The sequence below is a fragment of the Cavia porcellus genome, unplaced genomic scaffold, assembly GCF_034190915.1.
Source record: "Cavia porcellus strain 051 isolate PalLab524CR breed Dunkin Hartley unplaced genomic scaffold, mCavPor4.1 scaffold_1, whole genome shotgun sequence".
NCBI lineage: Eukaryota > Metazoa > Chordata > Mammalia > Rodentia > Caviidae > Cavia > Cavia porcellus.
This window is the reverse complement of record NW_026947484.1, coordinates 132,840,692-132,850,245: the sequence shown is the minus strand read 5'-3', so window position 1 is coordinate 132,850,245 and position 9,554 is coordinate 132,840,692. Positions and strand designations below refer to the sequence as shown.

Genomic DNA, 9,554 nt, shown 5'->3' with positions numbered 1-9,554 from the left:
CTGTGCGGACAGCCTCTCTGGCCGTGGACTCTCATTGGACGGCGCGGGGCGGGGCCGAGGCCCGGACACGCGCGGCCTTCGGAGCGGCTCCGCCCGCGTCCGCCCGGGGCGCTCCGCGCCGCACCCCCACCTGCTCTGGCGCGTCGCGACTGGGCGCAGCTGAGCCGGTAGCGCCCAGTCCCTACAGATGGCACACCACCGGGTCCTAACGCCCTTCATTTGGACTCCGCGGCTGGGGGTTAAGGCTGGGCGCATGCTGCGGGAGGGGACCGAAGGAATTCTCCCTGTCCCCTAACCTACGACCCAGAAGACGCACTCATTTCCTCTGGTCCTCTTGCTCTTCCGTGAAATGGGTAGAAACTGCCACCGGAAGTTGAGCGGAACTCTTAAATCCCTTTCTAAGTGTCCTACAGTAGCACCGAGGGCAGCCGGCTTCAGGTAGAGGATTCTCTCGTCTAGGGGTCATCACCTCTGCTCCTTCTGACCCTTTCCCCAGAACATTTAGTCCTAGCTCCTACCCTACCCCACTTCACCTGCCCCGTGCCCAGACGTCTCCCACACCCCCAAGGGACCAGGTCGAAGGCCAAAGCAGAGAACGGCAGACCTGCATGGCGCACACGGACCCCGGCCCCTACAGGAAGGCCGAGCTTGGTCTCCCCGGCTCCCCTCGGGTCTCAGTCCCCCATCCTCCGGGCGGGGCCACGAGTAGCAAAGAATCAAAAACAGCTGGGCGGTTTCCCGCACCAGAAGCCAGGGTGGGAGTCCAGCTCAAAGAATGGAAGCCCTGGAGCATTTTCTTTCCGAAGCCTTTCCACCCTTCCTCCGCTCCGATGCTCCCACCCAGCCCTGCACACTGCCGGGGGGCGTGAGGGTAAATCGGGAAGGGTAGAAAAAGTGCTGTCTGCTCTAAGAGACTCCCTCTCCTTTCCTCCCAATTCCTCCCCCGCCCCTCCGCGCAAGTCCCAGGCTACAAGGTACAGCTCCCGGGGCAGAATGGCCCTTACCGAGTCCACAAAGTCCTTCTAACTTTGAGAGTTCAGTCGGGGTCTGGCCCTAACTCCTCGCCTAGCCCCTCATTCCCAGACAGCTTTCATGTTTCTGCTCCTTCGTGACTGAACTAAACTGTGAAGTCCTTTAGCCGGCATGGTTACCCAAACCTGTTAATTGCATCACTAGGGAGGCTAAAGGAGCTGCATCACCAGATTTCAAGGCCAGTTTGGGCTACATAGTGAGACCCTGTCCGCTTCACAAAATGCTTTTAAAAAACAGAAATGAACTGGAGATGTAGCACAGTGTGAAGGCCCTGGTTTCAATCCCGAGAATTTAAAAATGAACAAACAACCCCGCTAAAGCCCTGGTGTAAATTACACTGTAGTAACTGCCCACCTCCCTTAACCCCAAACTCTCCATGTCAGTCCTTGTTGCAGGCAGGGATGGAGGAAGTTGGAAGAGCCAGCGCGTGACGCAGCAGGGTGCCTCTGGCTGCAGTCATCCCAGGGACAGAGATGGGGCAGAGCTGTTTTATCCCTGCTCTCCTCACTCCTTTGGTTCTGCTTCTGGTGCTAAGAGTCTGAGCCCATTGATCAGCTCCACAACTGTGCTTATTCCCTGTCCTGCTAGGACTCCACTAGGACTGATACTGTTGTGTATCAGTAAATAAAGCAAATCTCTGCCCTCCTGGAGTTTAGTTTACAGAGGGGTGAGAGCTAATATAAACATACAGTATGTTAGAACATGGTTAGTACAGTGAGGAAAATAGAGAACAAGTCAAAGGGATGGGTCACTCTTGTAACAAAGGTGATCAGGGTAGGAAGCTTTTACAGTGAGATCCAAGCAAAAGCTTAAGTGACTGAGGAAATAAACTGGGCAGATTCTAGTGAAGAGCATCCCAATGAGCATTAAGGAGTAAACTGGCCTAAGATAGGAAGGGGCTGGTACCCAGGAGCTATTCAGAGGTCAGCCAGTTGGAGATGAGCAAGCCAGGGAGGAGAAAAGGAGTTCAGACAGGTAATAGAGGGGAGAAGTTGCCCACCACTGGATGTTGCTGGTACAAGTGGGGCTGGCGCAGAGTTGGGAGAGGGAGACCGTGCAGAGCCAGTATGCTGGCCACAGGAACTAGGACCGTGTCCCTTTAGGGCTACCCTTTCCTTCTCTCTTTCCCTCAGGCTAGGCTCTGGTTGGCCTGCTTTGTTCTTGGGAAGCCACAAATTCTGTGACAGTAAGTTTCTCTGAGCAGAACAGGTGGGAGAGAAGTGAGCACAGGCCCATCCCCACCTGGGTCCCCTTCCTTGAATCACTTTCACTTCCTTCCAACTCAGCCCACCCATCTGTAGGTTAGCAGGCTTCCAGGTTCAGCACTGCTCTCAGACTCCCGCGTGTTTAGATATGGGTGTGACTCTGGCTCTGTGTTTGCTTCTACATATGCGCCTGGGGTAGAAGGGTGGGAGCTGGAGAGGATCACATATAACCTTGGATGCACTCACCCATGTGGGCTGCACACTCACATCTGAGGTCCTTCCTTTTGGCTTCAGCTGTCTTCATAGTTAAGTAGGATCATATCTTGGCACAGCACAGATGTTCAACTATTAAATTATGTTTTCAAGCTGAGAGGACCCCTAACAAGTATCTCTAGAAGGGAGCGGCCAAGACTTCTCCCCAAGGCTTTCAGGCCACTTCTGCTCTGGAGTGGGCAACTCAGGATGCAGCTTTGTTCCTCCACTCCTTTCCCCCTCCCCCAGTCCCTAGATACCCAGGAGGAACCCCAAACTGCAGGAGCCAGCTGACCGCAAGAGCAGCACTCAACCACTTAACTAGAGGACAAATACGGAGCCAGAGAAGAGGTTTTCTGGGATCCGCCACTTTGGAGTTTCAAGTCTTAAAATAAACTTTCAGTCTCAAAGTCCTAGACACTATTGGAAAGCTCAGCTCCTCACGCAAGGGTCTGTATTGAGGCTTTCAGGCAGAGGGTCAGACCAGCCGCTAACCTGGTCTGGCTTATCCCACACCCCCATTTTGGGTTAAGGCAACTAGCAGAGATGAGTGATTGAGAATCAAGTCCTGTTTTAGAGGGCCCTTCAAGGAGTCAGGTCAGCACTTACTAAGTACCTGCTCTGGGTCTACCACTGGCATCCTGAATAACAGCAAGAAAAGGTCTTACTCCCTAGATATTTCCCTGCAAATACAGAACAATAAAGCTAGGCTCTGTTGGAGTTCAAAGCTGCACGGGGCAGATACATAGTATGCTGCCATGTGCAGCAGCCACAGAGGTCTAAGGAAGGAAACCCCCCACCACTTGGTCATGTGCGCCATATTCCATAGGACCTCCAGCAGACTGCCAGCAGAGCTTTACCTTCTCTCCTTATGGTGGCACCAGAGCTTTCTGCTGTCTCCTTTATTTCTCTCTTTTCAGTACAGGGAAGTAAACCCACTGAGCTACACTACCAGTCCTTTCCAACTTTCACTCTGAGACGGTCTCACCAAGCTACCCAACCTGACCCTCAAACTGCCTCAGCCTCCCAAACTTCTAGGACTATAGGTATGCTCCAAGTCCTCTGCCCTTTCAAAAGTGGGAAGGGCAAGGATCCCATCTCACTCTCCATACCTCACCTCAATGCTCTGCTCCCCAGTGAGGCTACTTAGAGTCTCCATTTTCAGCTGTGTGTGTTGAGTAACTTTGAATTTTTACTGGTCGTTGAATGGGAATGGAGATGAACTAAAGGGAGCTCGGGTGTGGGTGAGCAGCCCTTACCCCACCCTGGTCTGTCTTCCAGAAGGCCCTCCCTCCCGGGCCCCTTTGTCAGATGACCTTCTCTTTCCCGGTGGGTGGGAGGTGGTGTGGATGGTAATGAGCAGAGAGAAAGGCCAAGAAGGGGTGGGGTGGGGGGAGGCGGGTTTGGATAGGAGTCAAGGAATTCCTGAGTCTGCTACTTGCACAAGGGGCCCTGAGACGCCTTTCCTGAGATTGCTTTGCAAACCAAGGCAAATCTTATTTGAATTGGGGCCAGGTTTGCGCAGGCCTCTAGTGCCCTACCTCCTGCCATGCTGCACCATGCAGGTGTCTGGGGAAAAGAAGGGAGCTTGAGAAGAAGCTCAAGAGCTTTTGGGAGGGGGGTGGCATGGAAATCCATGCTTTGTACACAGCCTAGCTGGCCTCTCCTTGGTATTTATGAGCTCCCAGGCGAGAGGTGGAACGTGTCTCAAAGAGGCCAGGCTAACCAGGCTTTGGAGGGAAGGAGAATTCAGCCCCACGAAGACGATTGTGGAGCAGCACCCCTTTCTTCCCAGCTAGTGGCTAAACAGGGTGAACCTCTCTCCGCAGGATGAACAGAGGGATTTAACAGAGATGAGGAAGGACTAGATAAGGCATGGGGAGGTGGGACCATGGAGGCGGAGCATTGGGGGGTTTCAGAACCTTTTGGCACTTTGGCTGTAATCAGACTGGAGCCAGGCGGGCTGACAGCCATCCTGGGTGGGTGGCCCAGGTTCTGTGTGGGGCCAGTGGGTGTGCTACTAGATCCCGGGTGGTCACTGATCAGCCTTTCCCCGCGAGAGTTCCCATTTGGCACCCAGGCCTCCTTTCCTAATTTGTCTGTCTGCATTGCATGCTTTCTTTCCTGAACACCTGTTCTGTTATTTTCTTTTTTTTTTTTTTTAATTTTATTTAAAAGGAAAAAGAGAAAAAAACAAAACAAAGTGGTGTAAGGGTACAACTGATACAGAAGTACAAAAAAAAAACAGTAAGAAATCACCAGTTAATAGATTACACACTATCATCTTAGAGATAGTTGCTCCAGTCACAGTATCAAAGCATACAAAGTGGACATTCAAACAGTGAGACTGCAAACAGTTGTGTTCAATGATCCAACCAAAAACATTAATATGGTCAGCTATTTAACACCCCTAAACACACTTGCAGTTGTATACTTTACAGCACTTTTTTTCCCTATTTTTTACAACAAAATTTACACATTTTGGGTTTTATTGCTCCTTAGTTCTTATTACTTTTTTGAAGAGAATAAAGTCAAATATGGCAAAACAAAGCTGTCAGTCAAAACCAAGGACAGACATAGCACATGATGTAAAAACAGAGTACAAGGTTATCAACAATGGTTACCATAATGCCTCTGGCTTCCTTAAAAAGAATTGTCTATCTCATTAGGTATTATAAAGTTGAACAAAACAGTAGAGAACAAGACCAATAAAACTTAAGCATTGTAAACATTACAGGCCTTCCAAAGGAGACAATAGTCAAGCCAGAATGGGCATCTTAGTGAATCTTATTGCCTTTGTTCTGTTATTTTCAATGGGCAAAAATCTGCAGAGCCCACTCTCTCCATGCCACCCTGCCTTCCTCAATGCCCTGTGCTTCTGGTTCTCAAGCTCTCCCCATCACTCTTCTCTGAGGCTTCATCTCTGAATCTCTCTTGCTTTTCTGTCATTCTAACTATGAGTTTGTCTCTCAGTGTCTAGGTTTGAAAGTGTGAAGGGGATGGATCCTGTCTCACCCTGACCGCCTCACTTCAACACTCCGCTCCCCAGTGAGTTTGTCTCTCTGTGTCTGTATCTGCACCCCCAACCTGCTTCTGAAAGTCTGTCTGGCCCTGTCTTCCTGAACCCTGCCTCTCGTACTTCTGTCTGGGTCACTCCTTGTCTCTCAGCATGTCTCTTTTGGTGTCTGTCCATTTTTCTGTGGACAGCTGTTGGTCTTGCTCTTCTTTCACTCTCATCTCTGACTTTATTACTCTTCGTGATTGCCCCAGTCTCTGTGTATGTTCCTACCTGCCTCTCTATTTCCCTTGGTGTGTCATTTGGTTCTGTTTTTTTCTTCTCCTGTTTCACACTTTTCCTTTGCAGCTCCTGCAATGCCGTGCAACATGCACTGGGGGAAAAAAAAAAAGAAAAGAAAATCTTTTCCCCTTCAGGGCTGGGAATTTAGCTCAGAGGCATAAATGCCTGCCTTGCAAATGCCTGGTCCTGAGTTCAATCCCCGGTACCAAAAAAAAAAAAAAAAAAAAGAGAGAGAGAGAGAGAGGGAAAACCTTTCCCCCTTGAATTCATTCACACTATCTGCATGACTAAATCACTTTTCCATCCAGGCCTCAATTTCCCCACTGGCAGAATTGTCAGGGAGGGTCTGAGGAGGTTCCCAAAGCTAAGTTAAGGACCCTAAACCATACAATTCATGAAATAGGTTTGCAAGTTCACGGACTCTCAACATGGAAAAAGAATTTTCAGGACTAGTCAGGGAGAGGTGCACACTCAAAGAAATAATGTGTGGGTCCTTAAGAGACACACACTTATTTTTTGGACCTAGGATGATTTCTGTTTCTCTTGATAAGTTGGAAAACCTGGGAAAAGTACCCAGCAGAAGACGGCTACTAGCCCATTTTACAGGTACGGACTCAATTTTGTCTTATTATTAAGAGGTAATTTAAATGTTCTTTGGAGTTTTTCAGCCTGTTCCTTTATCTTAGGATCAGGTTCTTGTACTTTACTTTCTCAATTCAACCAATTTATAGACCTTCACTATTACTGAGGAATTTTGGGTATGATAAGTCTGAAAGGAAAGGACCCTAAATTTAACCAAGGAAATGCTGATATGGAATGCCCAGGTAATTCTGACTAGTTCTGGAAGTTGCAGTCTTCTTAAAAGTACAATTTTGACTTATGATTCCCTTGATCTGATCCTACTTCTCTGAACAAGTAGCCTGGAGATCTAGTTCCCTCTGTGGGAGCTTCTGTCTTTATCTCTCATTTCACATAGCACAGCCCACCCCATTGTTTCCCCAAGTCCCTATTTCTTTGTTCCCTAACTGTGACCATGAAGTCAGGATTCTAGTATCCTAGGAACTCCAGCGGGAAGGGGTCTGTCATGCTGTCAGCCAGAAGTTCCTCAAAGGATTTCTTACTCCTTCATCCCCTTAAATGTAAGAGTAGACAAAGTCTCTGTCCTGGGCCATGTCTGGGATACAAACCAGATTAGCTCATCTCTCTAATCCTCTTTGTGCTGGGGCCTCTGCCAGGCAGGGACACCCACAGCGTAGAGTGAGGGTATGTGTGTGTGAGTGTGTGTGCAGATTCTTGAAAGCAGGACACTTACGGTTGTCTTCCCAGTTACCCTCTCCTTTGCCTGAAATGCCCAAATCAGCAGCTCTCACTATGTGAGAAATGTTACTGGGATTGAGCCAAGTCAAATTTTCCATATCTGTCCCTAATCCTAGTCCAATCTCCTTCACTACAGCCTCTCTAGAACTAGACTGATCTTGCGGCCATTCCTTGGATTAGAGCTAGGACTAAACCCAGAAGTCACCCCCTCCATACATATCCCACAGTGTGTTTGTGTGCTCTCCAGTCTTCTTAGAAGAAAGGCCTTTCCATCTCTTCCTGAGAAGCACAAAACCAGGCTAGACACAGAGGACTTGGGGAGGGGCAGCTTGGGGCCAAGGCTAACCCTGGCCTTCACACTGCAAATTAGAGGCCTCCAGTCCTTCTCTGAAGTTTCATTTGCAGAGATCTCTCTTGGCTGATAAGATCAAAGCATTCCCTCTGCCAAATCATTACCTTATTTTCGAAGCAATTACAGAACTTATTGTATCAATTAGTCAGGTCCCCAGCTGCAGCTGTTTATCGCTGAATGTCATATGCTTGCAAAGGTCTGCACGGCCCAGCAGGCCGGGACCCAGAGCGGAGAGGGTGCAGGGCGGGAGCGAGGCCAGGGAGCCGCGGGCGACTTCCCACAGAGGTGGCCGGAAGAGGGCAGAAGGGCGCGCTTCGGACTGGAGCGCACAACACGCCGCCGCTTCCCCTCGGCTTCCAGCTACATCAGATCTGCTCTTTGCAGCAAAGTGATCCTGGAGGCCGAACCGCCCGAACCTGGAGCGAGGGCGTGACTGCTTGGGTCAGGCCAAGCCAGGGCCCCCTACCCTGCGGGGAAAGCAATCAGCGAGCCAAGACGCCGCCCGCCTCCCAGCTCTCGGGTGGTGACTCACTCTGTGTGCGGGGCGCCCCACCGTGGCGTTTGCAGAGAAGACAGGGCAGGATGGGCTGCTTTCTCTTGAAGACCCCTTGTTTCAGACTGCGAACACTAAAAGAACGCACTGTCACACTGTCGTGGAAAGAGCTTTTGTTTTAATATCTATTCATGTTAAACATGTAAACAGGGACCAGCCAAAATCATTTTCAATGACCAAAGCTAGACTGTCTGAGCAACAAAAGAAAATTGTTCTGGATTGTAACCCAAAATATAAATATCCATGTGTCTGTAAAAATATAAATATAATAAACGATTGAAGACATAAATTGGGAAAGAAACATTTCCAACGTGGAAAACTTCATGTAGATACTCTGCCCTCAAGTGGAAAGCGGGCTCTTGGTTGTGACTTCCTTTCAAAAAAAACAGTATAGAAGGCGAGGGTGGAGACGAAGAGCAACTTTTCTGTAAGAAACCTGGCAAATACTTCAGCCAGAATGGATGGCAGGTAACATAACCAGTATCAGGGTGAAAGTATGTATTCTTGGTATGATGTGACTAGAGGTGACACTTTCTTGTCCTGTTGCTGTGGAACAACAGATTGCTTATGGGAATGCAAAATGGTGCAGCCACTCCAGAAGACAGTTTAGAAGTTTCTTAGAAAACTGTATGTACTCTTACCATAAATATGATTCAGCAGTTGTGCTCTTTGGTATTTGCCCAAAAGAGCTGAAAACTTATGTCCACACAGAAACCTACACACAAACCTTTTTTGGCAGCTTTATTTATAATTGCCAGACTTTGGAAGCAACTAACATATCCTTCAGTAGATGAATGGATATGTAAACTTGTTATATCCAGAGAATGGAGTATAACTCAGTGCTAGAAAAAAATAAATTGGGCATTGTGGTGTATATCCGTAATCCCAACTACTCAGGAGGCCAAGATAGAAGGATCAAAAGTTTAAGGCCAACCTGTTGGGCGCAGGCGCTCAACATACCATACCCCACCCGGGACTAAGGACCACGCCAGCTTCCGCAATGCTCTACGTCCCTCTTTAAATTAGCCAACCCGTGCACACTTCGTGCTCACTCCGTACTCTGTGGCAACTCCTGATTGGCCACAGCTGGATATAGTAGCCAGAGCCTGCGTCCCATTCCCGCCCTGCTTCCTCGTGGCAGCCTGTGATTGGTCACGGCCAAATATATAAACCAGAGCCCGTGTAAATAAACCAGCAGTTAACTGTCGTCCACAAGAGCGTCTCCTGTCTCCTGTTTCATTGGGGCTGCGCCGGTCACAACCTCGGCAATGGAGACCCTGTCTTGCTCTAAAATTTTAAAAGGAATGGTGACAGACATGGTGGAGCATGCCAGCAATCTCACTAGTATGGGAGATGGAGGCAATTCAAGGCCAGCCTGGGCAGTTTAGCTACTTAGTGAGACCCTATTCAAGAATGAAAAAGGACTTGGGTGCAGCTCAGTGGTAGAGCATTTACCTGATATATGTGAGGCTCAAGCAGGGTTCAGTCTCCAACAATGAAAAAAAAAAAAAAAAAAAAAAAAAAAACTCAAGTCAGGAAACATCA

At 48.9% G+C, this 9,554-nt stretch overlaps 1 protein-coding gene across 1 annotated transcript in view; it reads left to right on the top strand.

Moving 5' to 3' along the window:
• Nucleotides 1-9,554, top strand: part of St7l (suppression of tumorigenicity 7 like) — a 152,131-nt gene that overhangs the window by 106,489 nt on the left and 36,088 nt on the right. The window lies entirely within an intron of this gene.